The sequence below is a fragment of the Nyctereutes procyonoides genome, unplaced genomic scaffold (assembly GCF_905146905.1).
Source record: "Nyctereutes procyonoides isolate TBG_1078 unplaced genomic scaffold, NYPRO_anot_genome, whole genome shotgun sequence".
In the NCBI taxonomy this organism is placed as follows: domain Eukaryota; kingdom Metazoa; phylum Chordata; class Mammalia; order Carnivora; family Canidae; genus Nyctereutes; species Nyctereutes procyonoides.
Genome location: NW_026575135.1, coordinates 34,871,532 through 34,894,442, shown reverse-complemented (window position 1 = coordinate 34,894,442; position 22,911 = coordinate 34,871,532). Strand labels below are relative to the sequence as shown.

Sequence of the window (22,911 nt, the reverse complement as noted above, 5' to 3'; positions counted from 1 at the left end):
CCTTGGCTACCAACCAAAGCGAAAAATTAGGGAGCCTTTTTTGGGTAATTTTCCATTGTTACTACCAGTGATGGACATTTCTTCCTGCTTATCATTCACGTGAAACCTTTCAGCATATCTGAGTGTGAATGCTCAACATGCATCATTTTATCAAAGTGTCACTGAGTGTTTTTCACCTGTGCCATCCAGTCTACTCATAATTCCTTACATGAGTCTTGCACACTCTACCTTGATGCTTACACACTTATCACTCTCCTTTTGGAAAATCCTTCCTCTTCCTTTATATGTACCTGAGCCTGACTAATTCTCCACAGTAGTATTCAAGCTCCATGTCCTTCCCGGGCATCTCAGGCCAAGACTTTTCAATCTCAAGACCAGTGTTGTCCAATGGAGCTACATATACAACTGTAAAGTTTCTAGGAGCCACATTTAAAAAGTAACCACCACAAAAGATTTCAAATAGCCAAAGCAATTTTGAAAAAGAAGAATAAAGCTGGCAGTATCACAAACCCAGATTTCAAGATATCCTACAAAGCTGTAGTAATCAGGGATCCTTGGGTGGCGCAGCGGTTTGGCGCCTGCCTTTGGCCCAGGGCGTGATCCTGGAGACCCGGGATTGAATCCCACATCGGGCTCTTGGTGCATGGAGCCTGTTTCTCCCTCTGCCTATGTCTCTGCCTCTCTCTCTCTCTGTGTGTGACTATCATAAATAAATAAATAAAAAATTTAAAAAACAAACAAACAAAAAAACAAAGCTGTAGTAATCAAAACAGTATGGTACTGGCACAAAAACAGATATCTAAAAACATAGATCAATGGAACAGAACAGAAAGCCCAGAAATACACTCATGAGTTATGGTCAATTAATGTTCAACAAAGGGGACAAGAATGGAAAAAGAAAGAATGGGAAAAAGAAAGTCTTCAAAAAATGGTGCTGGGAAAACTGGATAACTACAAGCAAAATACACAAAAGCCTCCCCTCAAAATGGATTAAAAATCTAAATGTGAGGCCTGAAACCATAAAAATCCTAGAAAAGAACACAGGTAGTAATTTCTCTGACATCTGCCATAGCAACATCTTTCTAGATATGTCTCCTGAGGCAAAGGAAGCAAAAGCAAAAATAAACTATTGGGACATCAAAATACAAAGCTTCTGCACACCAAAGGAAATAACAAAATTAAGAGACAATCTACTGAATGAGAGAAGATATTTGCAAATGACATATCTGATAGTATCCAAAATATATAAAGAACTGATACACCTCAACACAAAAAAAGAAATAATACAATTAAAGTATGAGCGGAAGACATGAACAGACAATTCTCCAAAGAAGACATATAGATGGTCAACAGATACATGATAAGATGCTCAACATCACTGATAATCAGGGAAATGCAAATCAAAGTCACAATGAGGTATCGCCTTACGACTGTCATAATGGCTAAAATAAAAAACACAGGCAACAACAAATGTTGGTGAGGATGTGAGGAGAAAAGAACCCTCATGCACTATTGCTAGAAATGCAAACTGGTGCAGCCTCTGTAGAAAACAGTTTGGAGGTTCCTCAAAAAATTAAAAATTTAATTGAATTACCATATGATCCCATAATTCTACGACTGTACTACAGTATTTGCCCAAAGAATACAAAAACACTAATTTGAAAAGATACATGTGGGCAGCCCGGTGGCTCAGTGGCCTAGCGCCACCTTCAATCCCTGGTGTGGTCCTGGAGGCCAGGGATCGAGTCCCAGGTCAGGCTCCCTGCATGGAATGGAGCCTGCTTCTTCCTCTGCCTGTGTCTCTGCCTCTCTCTCTCTCTCTCTGTGTATGTCTCTCATGAATAAATAAATAAAATTTTAAAAAAATAAAATAAAATAAAAAAGAAAAGGTACATGCTATGTATCTTTTCAAAGTGTCCACTGACAGGTGAATGGATAAAGAAGATGTGGTGTATATGTACATATATACACACGTATGTAAACATGCACATATATATGTGTGTGTGTATGGAATATTACTCTGGCATAAAAATAAAAATATTGCCATTTGTAATAACATGGATAGATCTAGAGGGTATAATGCTAAGTGAAATAAGTCAACCAGAGAAAAACAAGTACCATGATTCCACTTATATATGGAATTTAAGAAACAAAACAAATTAAAAAGGAGACAAACAAAAAGCAAACTCTTAAATACAGAGAACAAACTGATGGTTGCCAGAGAGGAGATGGGTGGGGGAGGAGATTAAGAGGTGCAAACTTCCAGTTAAAAATGAATAAGTCATGGAGATGAAAAATACAGCATAGGGAACATAATCATTCATATTATAATAATGTTGTATGGTGACTACACTTATCATGGGAGCATTGAGTAATGTACAGAATTGTCAAATGACTATATTATCCACCTGAAACTAATGTTATACTTCAGTAATAAATTTAAAAAAAAGAAACAGGTAAAATGAGTTTTCTTCATAGATTTTACTTAACCAATGTAACAGTACTGAGTATAATCTCAAAACGTAATTGATAAAGAAATCGATAATGACATATAATATATACCAGAGTATACCTTATACTTACAGTACATCTCAACTGGACCAGTCACATATCAAAGGCTCAGCAGTGGCCTGTACTGGGCACTGCAGCTCTAGACTGTACAATCCTTGAGGACGAGGACAGTGCCTGACACACAGTGGGAACCAAGTGCTTGTTGCTTAAAGTTCTCACTTTCTGGGTTACACACATGTCTCTGTGCCCAACGTGCAATGATCACCATGTCCTGTATTAGTAAACCTTCAAGACATGCATGTGTCCCATCAACTAATTTTCAAGTTTTGGCCAGAGATCCAGGGTTACACTTTGATGCCTCCACAGGGCATACTGAGCTACCTGTGGTCCTCGAGCCTGGAGTTCCCATCTATATCTCCTTGTCTTGGTACATGTTTTCAATTCTGCCCAGGATGTTCCTTCCACTTGTCCTTTAAAAACGTAACATCTGCTCTCAAAAAGCATCCTGTCCCTTGCCACTTTTCAATTTGACTTAATGCCTATTTTTCTGAACATCTTTTATCAGGATTTATGTGGTACTTTTACAATTAATTTGCTTTTCGGTCTCATTCACTGCCCTATGACCGTGTGGGTATGTGTGTGTGTGTGTACACACATGTGTGTGTATTCTCTGTCTTACTGGTTCTAGATCACTAATAACAGATACCACCGCTATAAAATTAATGTAGCAACAGTACATAGTATATTCTAATAAAATATTAATTTATCTATATAATTTTGAAAGAAATAGGTTTCTGGGGCACCTGAGTGGCTCAGTCAGTTAAACTTCTGCCTTCTGTTCAGGTCATGATCTCAGGGTGCTGAGTTTGAGCCCCACATCTGGCTCCCTGCTCAGTGGGAAGTCTGCTTCTTCCTCTCTCTCTACCTTCCCCTCCCCCTGCTTGTGCTCTCTCTCTGTGTCAAATAAATAAATAAAATCTTAAAAAAATATATAGGCTTCTGACTGAAGATACACTCTGCATTTATCACCTGCAAAGCAGGTCAATGGCTAAGTGTTCAGTGCATTAGTCCACTTTCTGGAAAAGGAAAGAGAAAGATGGGATCCAACATCCACCAAGCACTTTCTGGTTACCTATGCCATCTCATTTAACTCTTATGATAAGCCCACAAGGGAAATATTTGACAGATGAGAAAACCCAGGCTCAGAGAGGTCAAGAAACTTGACCAAGGCACAAAGCTAGTGAGTGCCCAAGAGGAAATGTGAATCCAGGTCTGTCTCTGAAGCTGATCTTTGTACCAGTGCCCCCATTACAACAAAGTTCTAGAACAGTAGCCTTTTGATCGCTTCAAACAAACCCTAGCTCAGGGGTATCTTTTTCTTTTTCTTTTTCTTTTTTTTTTTTAAAGAGATCATGGAGAAAAGTACAATGCAGAGCCAGGCATCTCTTCCATCTCCATTCTCCCACCAGGATAATCTGCTCTCCTCTCCACCCAGGCAAGCATAAAGAACAGTGACAGAAGATGCTTCCTGACTTGGCAGAAGAATAGACTCCTGGAGACACAGGGATGGATCAGATCAGCAGGAAAGGCCCTCTGTCCACCTCCCACAGGCAGTCAGGCTGTCGAGGGCAGGGGTCAACTCCAGCTTTTGAGTGTAAGAAACAGCTCTACTGCGCCCATCCTGCTTTCCAAAGAGGCTCTTGTTTTCTCTCTCATTAAGCATTTCTGCCACCCTCTGCACTGGAGTCTGCCTAAGCACCCCCCAGTTGCACTAATTAACTGGCAGCTGTGGTCGGTGCTGTCACGGGCAGTCCCAAGGCCACTGAGACACCAAAGCGGACACTAAATCTGCTGGCAACAAACCTAAGAGGCGGGCAGAGCACCAGAGTGCGACCTTGAATCTACAAGCAGGGATCGCCTTCCTTCCCAATCGCCTATCTCTCCTTCCGATAAGCAGCTAGACAACTGGAAGCAGAAGAGATTGGCAGGGCCGCCCTTAGAAGCCTCTGCCATCCGGAGCACTGTGGGTCCTCCCCTTGAAGTGTTGTGACCGGCAGTGATGATGGATAGGTTTCCTCAGTAGGTTGCTCCGCAGGCTCAGTCTGAATTCATAGATTAGCACCCTTGAGTAAACCCAACATTTGAATTTAGATTTTGATTTGTTTTATCATGGTCCACGGACTCTCCCAATATGCAGAGATCAGAATAAAAATAAATTAGTAACCATTATCTGCTGTGCTCCTCAAGTATTGGATGTAGGGTTTCTTGAAATGCCAAGTTTCCTTGGTACATTTAGAAGTGAGGTTAGATTACAGATAGTTCTTTAAAGGAAAGTCTGGCAATAAGTCACAGCTGCCACTTTCTGAGCGGTCTCTATGAGGCAGGCATTATGACAAACACTCCATATGGATATCTCAATTATCATTCACAGTAACCCTAGCAATTTGATAATGCCATTCCTACTGTATAAATGAGAAATTCAAAGTTGGAAGAAGTGCAAAGTCAGGGGGCAAATCTGTTGTGGGTTCAACTGTGTCCCCTGAAAAGATAGGCTGTAGTCCTAATCCCTGGTACCCATGAATGTGGCCTTATTTGGAATAGAGTCTCTGCAGATGTAAGCAGCTTAAGACCCCCAGAAGCTAGGAGGAGGCCAGGAAAGACTTCCCTAAGGGCCTTCGGAGGGAACGTGGTTCTGCCAACACTTCCATTTCAGAGTTTCAGCCTCCATAATTGTGAGATCACAAATTTCTGTTGCTTGACACCACCCAGTTTGCCATCCTTTGTTATGGCAGCCCTAGGCCACCAACACACCCGGGGTTCAAACACCAGGTTCTCTGATTCTAGAGCCATGCCATCTTGATGGAATGTCAAGGCTGCCCGGCATGTGTGCTTATTGATATCACAAACCCTCACTCTTGCCACTGATCAGTCTGTTCTTGAGGCAAGCCAGTGAGAGGCAGCAGGCAGGGAGATGGCACAGTGAACGGGGGGTGAGTTTTCGAAACATGGCCCTGGGTGAAGGGGATTGAAGTGGCACCAGGATGGATGCAGGGGGCTGTCTAGAAGTGCTGCTCTTGTCCAAGGAGAAATGAAGGTGGCCTGGACTCATGTGGGGTCAGTGGGGATGAAACCAAAGGGGTGGCTTTGGGAGGTGTTGGGAAAGTGGAATTGCAGGACTGCCAACACCTTGGATCTGGAGTGGGTGTGAGAGTTACTGGCTGGGAAGCTATGGTTTCTGGCTAGGTAACTGGGCAGGCGGTGGTGCCCCAGGGAGGAGAGGCGAACAGTTTACTGTGATTGACTGGGCTGGACTGAATGAAAATGAATCAGATTGGTTGCAGAGTTCCCTAAGGGCACTGGGCAGAAGTAAGGATGGACCCTGGCATCATAACACTCTAGCTATGGATGACACTTAACCTCATGGGGTTTCAGTTTCCTGATCTTCAGTAAGAATGAGGGGGTGCCTGGGTGGTTCAGTCAGTTAAACGTCTGACTCTTGGTTTCAGCTCAGGTCATGATCTCAGGGTCCTGGGACTGAGCCCCCACATCAGGCTCCATGCTCACTGGGGAGTCTGCTTGAGGATTCTCTCTCCTTCTCCTTTAGCCCCTCCCCTGCTCACAGGCATGTGCTCACACTCTCAAATAATTAGATACATCTTAAAAAACAAAGTAAGGATGAGAGTTACAATGTACTATATGTAAAAGACAACATAAGCAAATCATAAATTACTAGCTTTTATAAAATATTTTATAATTAACAGAATGCTTTTTTCCTGGACCCTTCCAGAACACATCTTTTTAATTCTTGTTATTTTCAAATGAGATTGAGGGGACCTTGTTTTTATTTCCTTGATTAAATGTGAGGAAACTATGTGTCTCAAGAAGAAAATTACTTTCTAGCTCTATCTGTCCATGCAGCTATACAGTATCCATCATTACTAGTGCAGAGATTTGAAACTTTTGCTTAAAAAAATGACTATAAATGAATTAAAGCCCAGCAGGGTAGAGAGTATATATTTATTTCCAATTCACCAGAACAGTGTGTACTAGTAATAAAGAAACACTTTCTCCTCCCTAGCAGATTTTTTTCCCCTCTAAAGGGCTCCTGAAACTGTTAAGTTTTGTTCAATGCAGGACATTTTGTCCTTTTCCCTGAGGTTATAGTACTTGGTGCCTTTCATGATTTCAGACAGTAAACTACTCGCTAAGTGGGGCTCTGTTCTTTGCCCAGGACATTTTATCTATTAGCACAATGTGTCCACTATGACAGGTGCTATTTATGTGAGCATTTTCAGAGCTACCCAAACAATATATTATTTTCACTCTTTTCTTAAAATATCTAAAATAAAATACTTGGTACATATGAACAAAGAGCAGGTACTTTTATATTTGTGTAATTGGGGTCTGTTCTTTCAGCAGAGATACTGATAAATCTAGATGCCTCTATTACTGAGAATAGCTTGATTTCCCTATTTAAGAACATAACCTGGGGACACCATAACCTGGCTCAGTGGTTGAGTATCTGCCTTTGGCCCAGGGCATGATTCTAGGATCCGGGATTGAGTCCCACAACAGGCTCCCTGCATGGAGCCTGCTTCTCCCTCTGCCTATGTCTCTGCCTCTCTCTGTGTGTCTCTCATGAGTAAATAAATAAAATCTTAAAAACAAAAAGAATATAACCTGAATGAATTCTCATATAATGAGAGAAAATAAAATCTTAAGAATCATGGCTAAAGGAAGAAGGTGCTACGATAATGAGGACAGAGATTTTGCCAAAGTCATTTCTTCTCTAACCTAGGTGTCCCCTGTGTTTTCCTCAGGTGCCTCTCACAAATATTCAGAAGAGAACACACTGTGATTTATCCTTTCTACTCCCCCACACAGACGGGTTGCCCTCTGCCATTTCCCATCTTGGTTCCTGATTCCATCATCCAGCCAGAGGCCAGGAGCCACCCTGAACATCCATGACCACTACTCAGGTCTGACTGGTCACCACATCCTGGTGACTCCACCTCCCAATCACTGCCTGTCCTTCTTCCTTCTCTCCATCCTCAAGTCTTTGCCCTGGACCATGCATTCTCCATTGCCTCTTAAAGAATGTTCTTGCCTCTAGGTTTGGAGCTCCACTGCTGTCCAAGGTTGCTTTCTAAATTGCACCCTCCCTCTTCCTGGGTGAAACTCTTCACTGAGACCTGCAGACAGACACTGGAGTGTCAGCTCCTTGGAACAGTGTGGAAAGTATGCCAGGATGAACTCTTCCTCCTGTGGAGGCTCTCTGCCCACATGGCACCTCATATCCCAGCTGTTCCATGCCACTTGTGGCCTGCTGCTTGCTCTGCCTGGAATTGTTTTTCCTCTACCTTGTAACCCTAGAGATTTATCCTTTAACCCACCACGAGTTCTGATACTACCTCTTCCAGGAAGCCGCCTATGACCTCTCACCCACTGCCCCCTCAGTAACTCCTTGGGCCTCTGACCCTAATTCTATTCTTGGACATTTCACATTGTGTTTGTCATGTTTTAATTTACATGCCCATCTCCCTGGCCACACTGGTGGCTCCTTGGATTTGGACATGGTCTCTAATTCATCTCTGACTCTCCAGCAAAGATGCATGATGCCTGGGCATACTGGATACCCACTGACTGCTGAAGTGGATTATGTTCCCAGTTGTACATTGTCAGCACTACCTTGATTCAATATCACCTCCTACTACTCTACATCTTCCCAGACTATTTTAAGATTTTATTTGAGAGAGAGTGCACATGAACTAGCAGGAGGAGGGGCAGAAAGGGAGAGGGAGAGGGAGAGGGAGAAGCAGACTCCCTGCTTGCCTTCTGGGGCCCAATCCCAGGACCCTAAGACATGACCTGAGCCGAAATCAGATACCTAACTGACTGAGCCACCCAGGCAGCACCTGCCCACAGCCCATTTTATTTTCCAATCTGAGCAGACTCTTATCTTCATTTGATACATGAGGAAGGTGAGGCTCAGAGCATGCAGGTCATTCTTAATACCACTTGATCCCAGAGCCCAGATATTCCAATGCTGTGCTCTGCTGCCTTCCTAGAACACAATACCCCCATGAAATTCTCAACACCTGGTGGAAGTATCACTTCATTCTCAGAGGCCTCAATATTTCCTTTCTGTCCTTCATGGTACCACTGGAAGCCATCAGGAGTATCAGACCTCAGTCTTGAGATCCCTCCTCTTTGATTCCTGGAGATGTTAGGCTTAGGTGAGAATTAAAGTCACAGGGAAGCATGTTACTTCATCACTCTGGGTTAGCCCCGTGCTTTATTAGGTATTTTGACATCCTAGTTCCCAATGCCAATACTGCTAGAAGCTTCCAAATATGACCACACAACAACATATTTACAACTGTCTATTACCCATGTAATCTCATAGAATTCAACTCCCTACAACCATTACATATTCTGTGAACCTCAGAAGTAAAAAGAATTAATGATATCTCCTGTTCGGCTTGTTCCTTAAATAACAACAGTTATTATGGCTACCATTAAAGTCACCGACGCCCTATGCACTATATTTTATTTGTTCCTTATGACAATCCCATCTAATTACTCTCCTTTTACAGATGAGGAAATTGAAGCAGAGAGAGATTACATTATTGGCCCAAGAGCACACGGCTAATAAGCACAGCCAGATTTTGATCCCAGCTCTGCCAGCCTCCAGAGCATGCCCAAGCACATAAAAATGCATTGCGGGGAAGAAGAGGCAGACATGGCCCAGACTTTTGCACATCTCAGAGTGAGGATAATTGTTCTGTGTGCTCTGTAAGTCACTTTGCACTGTCTAGGTCACCAGGTGGGAGAGCACAGCCTGCTTTATCTCACCAGATGAACTTTATAGCTTTCTAAGGAACATTTCTGATATTCCTGATAAAAACTTAATCCAGCCATCAGTGCTGAGACCTCAAGCTAATTAACCTAAAGTAGTCAGATTAGAATGGGGTTAATTCTACAATCATTAAAAGGTATTTAGTGTTTCTAGGGAGTTTCTTTTTTTTTACTAGGGAGTTTTGGTTACATAAAATCCCTTAGATCTTTCTTTCAAGGAGTTTCCCCCAAACACCAGCATTTACCAATTCTAGGGCTCACCAATTATTTGTTGAATGTATGAATAAGTGAAAATAGCATTTAAAAATTAGAAGCTTCAAGAGACTTAGAAGTCTATGCTTCTTATATTAGCAATGCTCATCTCTGGGTAGTAAAATTATAGGTAATTTTTGTTTATCTGTATTTTCTATTTTTTTCCCACAACAAAGGTACTTTTCCCACACGTATATCTTGCATAGTGGGAAAAGTTTTTGAAAACAATTTTTTATTAGAAATTAGGCTAGTAAGAGAAAGGCTAAGAAAGAAGCAAATAAAATAAGATAAATGAACTCCTCATTATATTTACAATTGGGGATTCCATTCGATTCAAATGTCACATAAACCTGATGAAACTTTGTACCTCTACCTTTGAGGTATTTACATTAGGAAGGGCAGAATTGGCTTTGGAGATAAAATTATTTTATTATTTAACATTTAACTCATTTAATTTCTACTCAATGAATTCCTTCCTTCCTTCCTTCCTTCCTTCCTTCCTTCCTCCCTTCCTCCCTCCCTCCCTCCCTCCCTCCCTCCTTTATTCCTGTCTTCCTTCTTTTTTTTGAGAGAGAGAAATGGAGTAGGGGGAGGGGAGAGAGGTGGTGGGAGAGGGAGAGACTGAGAGAATCCTAAGCAGGCTCCACGCTGGGCATGGAGCCCTACTCGGGCTTGATCTCACGACTACCCAAGGGATTCCTTTACAGACATTTTAATGATGAGTTTTTTTATTAGAAAAACTCAAGTTAAGGTGAATAAAACCCTTAATTCTCAGGTAATCTAAAAATTTAAAATCAAATAAATACTCTGTATACTTAAAAAACTATACAAATGTATTTAACATATCTCTATAAAAATTGTCTCCAATTACATGTGGTTACATTACATAAAATACACATTCTGTACCATATGGTATTATGTGTTGTACATTTATATAGATACAGTAAGTAGAGACATATAAACATATACATATACTAACATAAGCAAATATTTACATGTACTATCCAAACATATGTAAACAAATATGTATAACTATAAACATAAAAAAATAAACACACGGGCACGAGCACACAATACAAACAGTGAAGGGTGATGACAGAGCCAGGCCCCAGGCAGCAGCATGCCACAGAAAGATCGGGGGGCTTCAATCAGACACTGCTGGTCTCAAGTCCTCTCTCTGTCACACTAGCTAAGCAGCCGTAGGCAAATGACTCCATCTCTTTGAGTCTCTTTCCTCATGGCAACACTTGGGCTAGTCACACCAACTCCCAGAGATGATGCGGGTAGCAGGCCTGAAAGAGCCCGTTACTCAGGAATGACAAGCCACTTTGGCTGCTGCTTCCACTTGTTATTCTGAGTCTAAATTCTGTGCTTTCCACCACCCCACCCTCAGGCGCTAGTTTATGTAATTCTCAGTACCCTCTCCTACATCTATTTCTGTTAGGAAGCTTTGCACCCCATCCTGAGGCTGCCTTCCCACCAGGAGGGCTTTCCAATGGAAATGCACACCCCACCTGCCCGCACCGGAGATGTCACCACCTCCCGCCCCACCTCCTGTGCAGCCTGGCTGGTACCACTGAATAAAGCACTTGCCTTTGGATCTCTCTCTAATTTGTCTTGTGTGATGCCTCATCTCTACTTCAAAGGTGCTGAAGGTCCTTTCTCTTGTCCTCCTACCTTAAATTTTACTTTTTACCCAAAGAAAATCAAAAGCATTCCCATAAGCATGTTAAGACATCTAAAGATCTCCTTCCCATGAACAAATACAGATGCTTTGCCTTTTCAACTGATTCCTGCTAAATAGCTCATACTTGCCTGCAACTAAAATAAAATTCTTATGAAAATAAAAATGTTTGGAACCGGGAGACTGCCTGTCTGAGGCTATAATGGATTTCTTTTAAATCCCTTCTCACCATTCACAGAATTGACACGAATCAACTAATAAATGATGCCGCAAATTGATAGCTCTTCCAAGTAACCAAATACCGAAGTGCTCCATCATAACATGGTAAGTGGGATAAGAAAAACCAATCATGTAAATGTGCAGTTCTGCATTAGGAGGTTAATGAAAAATAATCTGTTGTACTCTGTCTATGCTGTCACAAAACCTACAAAAGTAAAGGTAGTAAAACGTACACAGCTGACTGTATCCCGGTGAAGGCATTTCAAATGAGCACCGGGCAATCATGCCCTAAATTCTGCACTGACACCCTCGAGACAAGAATTCAGCCCCTTCATTGAGAACAGGGATGAGGCAGGGGATGGGAGCTGATCACCAGCACTGTCTGCTGAGTTCCTGTTATCCTAGGCCATGTTATGGTAGGTTTCATTTATTAAATTTGTAGATTTACTGCCTATTTACCTACATATATCAAAGGGAAATAGTGTCCTTAGGTTCTTTAAATTATCCATTTTGATCATTTCTGTGGATTGCGTAAAGGTCTAGATGACCACCTTGCCCTTCCATACCTAAAGTTGTCTTATCTGCAAAATAAGGATTAAAAATATCTTCATCATAGCGTTGCTGGAGGCCTGAATAGGATAATGTTTGTAAGGTGCCTACCTCTGCCCTGGTTACACTGCATGTTCATAGTAAATGGTGGTCATTCTTTTTTTCTTTTTTCTTTTTTTTTTTAAGATTTTATTTTTCATGAGAGACACACAGAGAGAGGCAGAGACATAGGTAGAGGGAGAAGCAGGCTCTGTGCAGGGAGCCCGATGTGGGACTTGATCTAGGCATTCCAGGATCACACCCTGAGCCGAAGGCAGATGCTCAACTGCTGAGCCACCCAGGAGTCTCTCATTCTTTTTTTCAAAATTTTTAAGATTTTCCTGAGCCGAAGGCAGATGTTCAACCGCTGAGCTACCCAGGAGTCCCTCATTCTTTTTTTCAAAATTTTTAACATTTTATTTATCTACGAGAGAGAGAGAAGGAGAGAGAGAGAGAGAGAGAGAGAGAGTGAGAGAGAGAGAGAGAGAGAGAGAGAATGCATGAGTGGCAGGGAGGGGCAGAAGGAGAGGGAAAAGCAGACTCCTTACTGAGCGTGGAGCTCCATGTGGGGCTCAATCCCAGGATCCCGAGATCATGACCTGAGCTGAAATCAGACACTTAACCCACTGAGCTACCCAGGTGCTCCTAAATGGTGGTAATTCCTGTTAGCACAGCAAGAAACCTTAAATGTTTCCTGCAAATCTTTCTTTCTTTCTCATCCAGAACTGACATGGTAAATGCTCAGGAAGTTTTGCTGACTCCAAACACTCCAACAAATGATGAATTCCCTTCGGCTCTTTCAAGCCAAATTTATTAATTTTTAAAAATGTCTCCTTTATTTACATAAACTCTACCTCCAACATGGAGCTCAAAACTCCTGACCCCCAAACCAAGAGTCATGTGTTCACCGACTGAGTCAGTCAGGCACCACCCCCTCTTTAAGACCAACTTTACTTTGACACACACTAAGTACTTCCCGAGTGTCAGGCAATATTATTTTAGCACTCGGGTACAAAGAACGTGGGCACAGTTCATGGCCTCAGGGAGTTGATAGTCAAGAAGGAAAGACAAGTAGAGGAATCTAACATGAGAAGTGCTAGAATGGCTGCAGGAGAAGCACCTAACCCAGTTAGGAGTGTCATTTGGGCCAACGTTTGAAGGTTGGCAGTAGTAGAGAACAGGCAGAAGTCAAAGATATGGAAAGACATGGAAGCACAGAGTGTCAGGACACACAGAGAGAAAGGCATGGCTCACACAGCCATAACAGGGCAAACCCGCTGCCCAAAGAATGAAGATGAGGGATCCAGCCACAGAAGATACTGCAGCAGTGACTTCTCTGTGGTTGACAAAGTTCTGTTGCAAATCCTAGTTTCTTTGCACAACTTTTGTTCACTAGAATGACCATGTAGCGGGAATGCTTTCGTTTCATTTCTTAAATTTTATGGGAAATGTGGACAGTTATCACTCTATCACTTCCATAGCTAAAATGATGAGAGTATAAATTTCACTTTGGGGGTCACCTGCCCCTACAATCTTTCACATGACCCAGATTTACTTATCTTAAGGCAAAGATTCATAGCTTCAGAACATTTTAAAAGCCCTTGTCAATTTCACAATGTTGAGACGTTCACAAATACAACTAGTGACAAATTTCTTTCTTTCTCATCAAGAACTGACATGGTAAATGCTCAGGAAGTTTTGCTGACTTGAAACACTCCAAATATATGGCAGATGTGGGTGTGCTCACAGAGCATCCAGACTCTGGCTCATTCTTGAGGCCCCTTCCACTACCATCTGGCCCATCTTTTTGTACCTGGTAAGTGCAATACCATCTAAATTATTTCTGGGTCTCCCTATTCCCATCCTCCTACTCATTTTAGCCCGCTCTCAGCACAGCAGCCAGAGGGACATGTCTTTCCTCTGCTGAAAGCCTTCTTTTTTTTTTTTAATTTTTATTTATTTATGATAGTCACAGAGAGAGAGAGAGAGAGAGAGAGAGAGAGAGGCAGAGACACAGGTAGAGGGAGAAGCAGGCTCCATGCACTGGGAGCCCGACGTGGGATTCGATCCGAGTCTCCAGGATCGTGCCCTGGGCCAAAGGCAGGCGCTAAACTGCTGCGCCACCCCGAGATCCCCATGCTGAAAGCCTTCTAAATGGGTTCCTGTCTTGAAGCAGAAGCCAAAGCCCTTACAGAGACCCTCAGGTCCTTCATCCCCACCTTACCTCTCTGATCTCACTTGTCTTTGCTCATGTTTCTCCAGCACTCCTTCGGGGTCTTGATCTGGACTTTCCTCTCTGGAATGCTTTTTGCCCCATATATCCTCTAGATCTTAGATCTCTGACCCCTCCTTCAAGTCTTTGCTCAAATGTCACTTTTTCCAACGAGGCCTTTCTGACCACCTTATTTCAAATTGCAGACTCTCCACTCTCTGGCATTCCCTACCTCTCTTCATCAGGCATCTCCATAGCCCTTCCCACCTGCTAGTGTCCTATCTAATTTACTTATTTTATTTCCTGGCTTCCTTCTCTAGAATGTAATCTTTAAGAGGGTAGGAATAATTGTTTCTTTTGTTCACTGATGGATCTCCCAGCTCGACCCAGTGGGGGCATGGAGGTGGGTGCAGAAAACCAACCAACTGTGGTTCAGCAGAGACACTGGGTCTCACTGGGATTTCAGTATTTCATTTCCCTTTGTCTCTGGTTCGTACTGCTCAGAAACAAAAGGTTTTGGAGGCAAGACACTTTCTATGTAGCACAGCCATAAAAATGAAAGCGGTGGGCAATAATAGGGCCCCCTGATGTAATGACAGCAAGTTTGGCTTTTGGTAACATGAACATTACAAGCACATACTGAGGATTCACAGATTAATGAGTAAGGAGATCATGTACTTTTCCTCTCTAGAGATTCATTCAGTCTACCTTTGTCTGGGAAAGAGTGGATTATGTTTGCAGAATAATTGAGAGGAGAGTGACAAACACTGGTTTGCAAAAACAACTTCTTCACACACCGGAAGCAGGCACTGATTGATGGGAACCACCGGCGTGATTTATCATCATTTCTTCTGCCCAAATCCACCAGCTTCATTTTCCTGTTGACATTTTTTATGCATGTTTTCTCTTCCACAGGTTAATTGGAACTGGGACCGAGATAGGGGCCTCTGAAACTCATTATCCTGCATCATGGATGTGCTTCGTGTGAACATTTACCGGAGGTGAGATTCTAATTTTAACAATGTTGACGTGCTGTGATGAATGCCCAGAAATGTCTGCTGGGCCAGGAGTAAGATCCTCAGTGTCTCAGGCAGCACATGTGAAATTACACTTCGTGTTCCTTTTGGTACTGGTAGTAAATAGTTGCATATCAAATTTACGTGGCTGAGTGCAAAGCCTGGATGACGGTAAGCCCAAACCGTTGAGATAAAGCCTTAAACTGAATCGCTAATGAATATTAGAAGGAATAAAGATGTCCATCTCCTATTATAGTAATCCTCCCTCTTACAGCTGTTTTTCCTTCCTTTAATTTTTTATTAGAATGTCAAAAGGGGGAAACACTTCAATACCAAACCCCAGCAGCAGAACCGTCTCAATCTCTGTGGCCACGGTATGCAGAAAACCCCAAAGGAAAGGCCCGTTTCCATGGCAAAATATAACCAGCACATTATCTGGTGTGACACAGCAGCAGACCAAGGAGCAGAAGTACAGGAGAAGTAAACACATGAGTGCACCATAAGACATGGCAAGGGAACTTTAATTTGGGATCAGATACATTTATAGTTGATCTTAAAATACACCATTGTTGAAACTAATCTGTACTTATTCTAAGCAAGTGATGGAAGAAATGGAAGATTTTTGAAGATGGGGCCCTAAAGGAACCCCCTCCCAAAAGTAATGGCTTATATCCATTGTCCATTCTTTTTACTTTATATATGTATTGATTGCCTGTACTGTCTTGGAGGGAGATGGATTGAAAAACAAAACAAAAATGAAAGCAGCTGTTTCCAAAAAAAAAAAAAAAAAGGCTCATGGTAGAAAAATACAGATGAACTAAGGTAGCTGTGAAGCCATGAACTCACAATGAATATTCTGCTTCACCAACCTCACTCCTTGTATAACGCTGTTGTAAAGTTCTAACGTGGGACATTTGCCGAAGAGGGAACAGGTCGCCCTAAAGAACAATGAATTCCTGACTGAGGGCTTACTGTGTGCCAGATGCTACAGTAAGTCTGTGGTGTTTACAGTTTAGTGGGGAGCTTGGGGGGACATGAGCAATGACAAAACTGGAAGTTTTGGGCACCTGGGTGGCTCTGTTATTTAAGCGTCTGCCTTCAGCTCTGGTCATGATTCCATGGTCCTGGGATGAAGCCCCCCAATTGGGCTCCCTGCTCAGCAGGAACCTACTTCTCCCTCTTCCTCTGCCTCTCTCCCTGCTTCTGCACTCTCTCTCTCTCTCTCTGATAAATAAATAAATAATAAAATCTTTTAAAAAAAAAGAAAAGAAAAAAAGTTTCAGGGAGATGACCTGGACATGAGTTTTATTTTGAAGGATGCAGAGGAGTTCACTGACCTGGAATGGAAGGGTCTGGAGAAGATGATGGCCATTTAATCCAGTCATACGCAGCCATTCTGGCCAAGTGACCTGCCTTATATACTCAGCAGCTGGTGTCCTCCCTCTAAGTTGTGCTTTGAACATTTTTTTTTAAATCTACAAGTAATGTCTTTTAATTCTTTGATGAAAGATGCAGCCAACCAAACTTCATTAATTAAACAACATTGAGTTAATTTTCCCACTCGTATTAATTGGAGGCTTCTAATTAGAACTTCTGAAGTGGTGAGGATCACTACACTGGGTGATGGAAATCTAGCCAAGAGCAACCAGAAAGGAAGTCAAATATAGACAGAGCAGCTTTCCTGGGGTTAAATGGGGGCATTACAAATTTTTGAGGGGGAAAGCATTTAAGAAAGCTGTTGGTGAGCTGGTGCCAAGGACACCAGGTGGGAGGCTACCTATCCTGTGCACAAGGGCTTCACACACCTCTTTGCTTTCTTTCACTTCCTGGCAGTTTCTTTCTATGTCTCAGGCCCATTGCTATCTCTTCTTGAAGCGTAGGCCCTAGGATTCTATGGTTACAAGCCAAAGAAACTTTCTGGCTAACAAGGAAAAGGGTTTATTGGAAAGAAATGAAGCAACTCACTTGATTGAAAGAAAATCAAGAATCAGGTTCAGAAATAACAGGTATAGGATCCTCTAGGGTTCTAGTCTCCCTGCAGGGCCAATCAGCTCCAAGCTTTTTAAAAAAAATTTTCTGGGGTTTACCCCTGCCTTCAGTCCAGGGTGTGTCCTGGAGACCTGGGATCGAGTCCCATGTCAGGCTCCCTGCATGGAGCCTGCTCCTCTCTCTGCCTGTCTCTCTGCCTCTCCCTCTCTCTCTCTCTCTCTCTCTCTCTGTCCGTCTGCCATGAATCTTAAAAAAAATAATAATATAAAATAAAAAAATAAAAAGCTAGTGTGGGGGCGCCTGGGTAGCTCAATAGTTGAGTGTCTGCCTTTGGCTCAGGTCATGATTCTGGAGTCCTGGGATCAAGTCCCACATCAGGCTCACCACAGACAACCTGCTTCTCCCTCTGCCTATCTCGCTCTCTCTGTATCTCATGAATAAATAAATAAAATATATTTAAAAAACAAAAAAATTAAAAAATATTCTGTTTCTATGTCATTTCCCTAAAATTTCCAAGGCCCAGGAGAGAGACTTCCTTCAATTTTGTGGTTGATGATAAAAAAAACAGAGACCCTCCCCTCCCCTACCCATGGAAATCAGGATGCGCCTAAGGGAAGAGGAGCCCTTCCCCCAAAAGGTCTCTGTCTAGAATCAGGGTGACAACCTTAGAGCGAACCTCCACCAGCAAGTCCTTTAATTAAGATAGTCAAGGAGAGATGGTACACATTTGCTCAAGCAGTCCATACTTGCGGCTAGAGGGTCGGTTAGCACTTTACAGAACTACACTATAACCAAGCATGACTGTGCCAAAGAACTCAGGACAGTGAACCCCTGAGTTTGTTTGACAGGTAAAGGTAAATTTGAACATTCTAGAAGTTCCAGGGTGATGCGTTCCTCCTAGGCTTGTTGATGTCTGGAATATGGTTCTTTCTCTTAGGGAAGCCAAATGGTTAGGAGAGTAAGTAATCAGAACCCAAGAAAAATCCATCCTAGAAGATCAGCAAGATGGTAGCATTGCGGTGTTGAGTTCTAACCCGGTTCCACATCGACTTTATCATGGTAGTCTGGATAGGTTAATCAATCCATTGTGTTCTACATATGAGATGTATAAAATGGGACATTATTTACCCACGAGTGCATAGTCCTAAAACTACTTATTGTATAAACCATTATGAAACTTTGTTAGGGATTCATGTGGTAGACTTGAAAGTGGAATCCATGAGGGAGAAAACACAAAAGGAAATTCCTTTAGCCCATGCCAGTGCTCCCATGTATCAGGCAGTGAGTGTGACAGAAAAGGGCTCTGACTTCCTCAGGCTGGGCATATTTTTCTTTCTGGGACAATCTCTCCAATGTGTCCCAGGCCATTTCTCTCAACTTGTCTGTGAGCTTCCAGCACATGGAGGGGTTTGGGGTTTTCTGCAGCCCCCTCTCACATGACTTTAGTTCCTACTCTCTGGCTTTGACCTTCGCTCCCCTCCTTGAGTCTGACTTAGGTTCCCACCAGCTACAACTTTTGGCTGTTTTAAGATTAACATCCCAAGGTACAGGATTAGTTTGGGGCCCTGTAATTTAAGTGGCAAATGTTCCAGTCAGGAGCCCTGATCCCTTAAAAGGACCAGGACAAGCACTAAAAAGCCTGTGCTCCTACAGTGTTAATTAACCCTGAAGTTCAATGGTGGGACCCGCCCTATGCCCCCATGTGTGCTTTCCAGTGTTTATGCATAAACACTCTGTCGCTTCCAATAATTTCTCTATTTTTCCATTTCATTAAACTGCCAGGCAATATTTTCATGTGCTTTTGAAAAGCTCTGCCAAGGCTGCTTTCAATGATGGGTGAAATGATTTCTATAAATAACTTGCAAATCAATTTGTTCAGCTTGTAGAGATCTTGATGAAGAAAGGTGCTATTAAATGTGAAAAATCAAAAACTCCATTTTGGTTGAGAGTAGGCTCCTAGTACTCTGGGAGAAGAGCCCTGGATACAGAGTAGCCCAAACCTGGGCTTTATAATCCTGGCTTTCTGGCTTAATGCCTTCATGGCTTTTGGCAAGTCCTGTCTTCTTCTCTAGAACCTGTTTCTTCTAGAACCTGTTTCTTCTGCAAGATAAGGGAATAAAATTTCCCTCATTGCACTGTAGCAGAACCAAAATGAGGAGCATATGAAAGTGTTGCTGATAAGATGCTGGGCACCTTCTGGTTGGCTGAATATATTTTTGTTAAATCTGAGTTTGAAGGCAAAATAGTGATTGAGGTCCATGGGTCACCACTGAGGATTTTTTTTTTTTCGGTTTTAAAAAAGAGTTGCACTTTAGTTACACTGACTGGAAAGTAAATTTCCTTAGAATGGGTTTTGTTTTTTATCTTCACTTTCAAGATGCAAATCAGAATGTGTTCCCAGTGAGTAACAGTCACTCACCGGGAGGAAATATACTAGGTGTGCGTTGTAAATTTTTTTTTTGAATCATTTCACTGATTCTGGGTTTCTTATCTGTCTCCAACATTCATGTCTTTCTCGAAATGTCTGTAATTTTGCATGTCTCCTGATGCCATGCTCAGAGCTCCCAGAATCTAAATTTTCCTAGTTTGTTAATTTGAAGAAATACAGGGTTTCATAGGATCAAGCAGCAGATTGTTAGTGCTACTGTGGAGGACATAATATAAATTAACTTGGTTCAAATCTTACATAAACTTGAGACTTTCAATTCTATGAAACAAATTATTTTTTTTCTATGAAACAAATTAATGTACATATTAAAATTACACATCTATAATGAAGGAGTCTTTTATTGACATGGGGAAAAAAGAATGTGCATTAGGCACTATGCCAACACGCTGGTCACATTCTTTGTTCTGAAACAGCCATGCCAACGTGTCTCCACATGTCTCAGAGTTTCCAAGTTTTTCATCTCATGGCTCACTTCCCTTGCCTTTCCTGGTTGCTTTACTCATTATTTCTTCATCATATTTTCAATATAACCTTATAAAACCGGTACCATTGCCATTTTACAGGTGAGGTGGCTGAGACTTGGTCTGGCTTAATTAAGTGGACCGAATCATAAATGGGGCAGTTATTCTGGCTCCCCAGCCAGTGCTGCCTTCTCCGGAGAAGGAAGAGCAGTAGTTATTATTATTATTTCCCCAAAAAGGGGAAAAACAGCAACTCAATCAGCCACTTAATCATACAATTTTTTTTAAAGGTCTGAGCTTTTCTCAAAAGGCCACGTTCTTAGTGTACTCAATTTAGTCTCAATAAGATTGACTCAGCTTTGATGATTTGATATTCTTACTGGTAAGAGTTGCTAGTGAGAGAGATATGGATGTTAAGGAGTTACAGAGCAGATCTTTCAGCATATCTGATGAATGTTCAGAATATTCATTCTCTTATGGACCGTGGTAGTGTGATACATGACATCATGTTTATTATAGTTTTCAAAGAGTAAATGCCACAGGCCAATTGACATGAAGTGGAAAGGACCTGCCAGTGTGGCACATCTAATGTAACCTTCATCATAAGCAGAGCCTTCTGCTCTGGCCACCTGTCATGAGTCATGCCCTGTATGAGATTGCTGATGTTTTCTCATGCCGAGCAACCTCTTCTTTTCTTTCTGGAAAAAGCATTTGGTCTGGCTGGAGGACCCCTCTCTTTTCTATTGGGGGTCCATATGATTTGGGAGTGGATCCTCCTCCCCAGCTGCCACTTCACAGGAATAGGTGACTCAGATCTGTCAGTGTATCTCACCTCCTGGCCATGGCTGCAAGCTGGTCTAAGACTGGGATTTTTGGCTGATCACTGGGAAAGAGGAACTGTCTTTCCTTTGCGGATTGCTAGGTTCTGAATGTTTGCATCCCCCCAAATTCATGTGTTAAGGTTCTAATGACTGAACTGATTGTATTCGTGGGTGAGGTTTGGGGTGGTCCTTAGGTCATGAGGGCTCTATCCTCATAAAGAGTATTCATATTCATATAAAAGAGCCCCACAGAGTTCCCTAACATCTCCCACCTAGTGAGGACATGGGCAGAAGAATCGGGAAGTGGACTCCCATGAGACACCAACTCTGCTGGCACCTGATCTTTGATTTCCTGGCCTTAGAACTGTGAGACATAAATTTGTAAGCAACCCAGTCTCTGGTATATTCTGGTATAGCAGCCCAAACAGATTAAGATGGGGTGTTAAGTTGATGCAATGTAAGCTAAGAGCTGCTGGTGGCTTGTTTACTTTTTACTGCCTACTCTTGTTTACAAAGAAAGAGCCTGCCTGAGAATGAAGCTGTCCCAGAGAAAAGCAAGGTTGAGTGCAAGAGACACACAGACAGAGGCAAAGCCCAAATGGTACTGAGTGATGTCACCTGAGCTCCAGCCAGACCTGAAGCTACTGGACAAACTACTGAAAAACTACAGTATTTTCTTTTTAAAAATTGTTAATTAAAGAAATACAAATGATTCTGATTAATATGCTAATCTTTTATGTACACTCAATCCTAATACAAACCTGGTAAGTAGAATTTCCCCTATTTTCCATGAAACTGAAGCTCTTGGCAATGACAAATCATTTGAACAAGGCCACGTTCAAACTCTGGTAGGTATTAAACTTGGAATTCAGTCTGGTTCCAAATCCCTTTTTTTCTGTAATTCACTGCACCACCCTGTTGCTATATAATGGATATTCACAGTGCTAAGTGGATTAGGATTGCAAAGCCTGAATCGGGTGTAGTATGGTCACCAGCAAGGGAAGTCTATTTCCTTTCTCTGTGTGTATGAGTATGTGTATGTGCACTGGCAAAAGATAAAACAGTATCACATTCAAACCACAGGGTTTGAATAATTCAAACCTGAATTATTCAAATAATTCAAACCTGAATTATTTAACCTGATAATTCGTTAAATAATGAATACTTTTGAAGCTGCCCAAGATAATTTCAGATACCAGAAGCCTAGTGCAAAGTTGGTCTACTGTCAACATGGCCACATTCCTTTTCTGAAGAGGTGACCAAGAAGGAACGAGAGGAGCCTATAGATATAGAATGTACCTGCCTGTAAGAGCTACTTTGGAGGGGTCTTTTATCCATACAACCAAAGGGGAAGTTGAAAAGCCAGAGATCAAGGATGGAACAATGCTCAGTGCACCTGCTGGCCAACCCCCCATGACTCACATGAGTGGAAAAGTTATGTGAGCAGAGGAGGTTATCAGAAAATAAAGGACCATAGGAAATCCATCCTCACAGGGTTTGTGGTGACCAGAGACCATAGTGAAGGTTGTGTTCACTCAGCCTTAGACCTTCATGCGCTATTGTCACAGTTTTGTCCACGTCCATGTACTATATACTGCTACTAACCTAGTATTTTTCTTTAAGTGGACTCACTTCTCTTTTACTTCAATACTTCCTTGCTGATTCTGTTTGTACCAGTTAATAAACTTTTCCTAGTATATGTTAAAGTACCAGCACATAATCATTAAAAATGTTTGTCATACCACTTAACTCCTTTCAAGTGCCACCGTGGTGTTTATGCCACTCATTGGGAACTGCTGGTCTAGGGAACAATGACTATATGACTGCATTCCAGGTCAGACACACCAAGTT

The 22,911-nt window shown here is 42.1% G+C and overlaps 1 protein-coding gene across 1 annotated transcript in view; it reads right to left on the bottom strand.

Moving 5' to 3' along the window:
• The window catches only part of SLC24A2 (solute carrier family 24 member 2), a 235,674-nt gene that overhangs the window by 129,367 nt on the left and 83,396 nt on the right, over nucleotides 1-22,911 (bottom strand). The gene's annotated exons all lie outside the window — the stretch shown is intronic.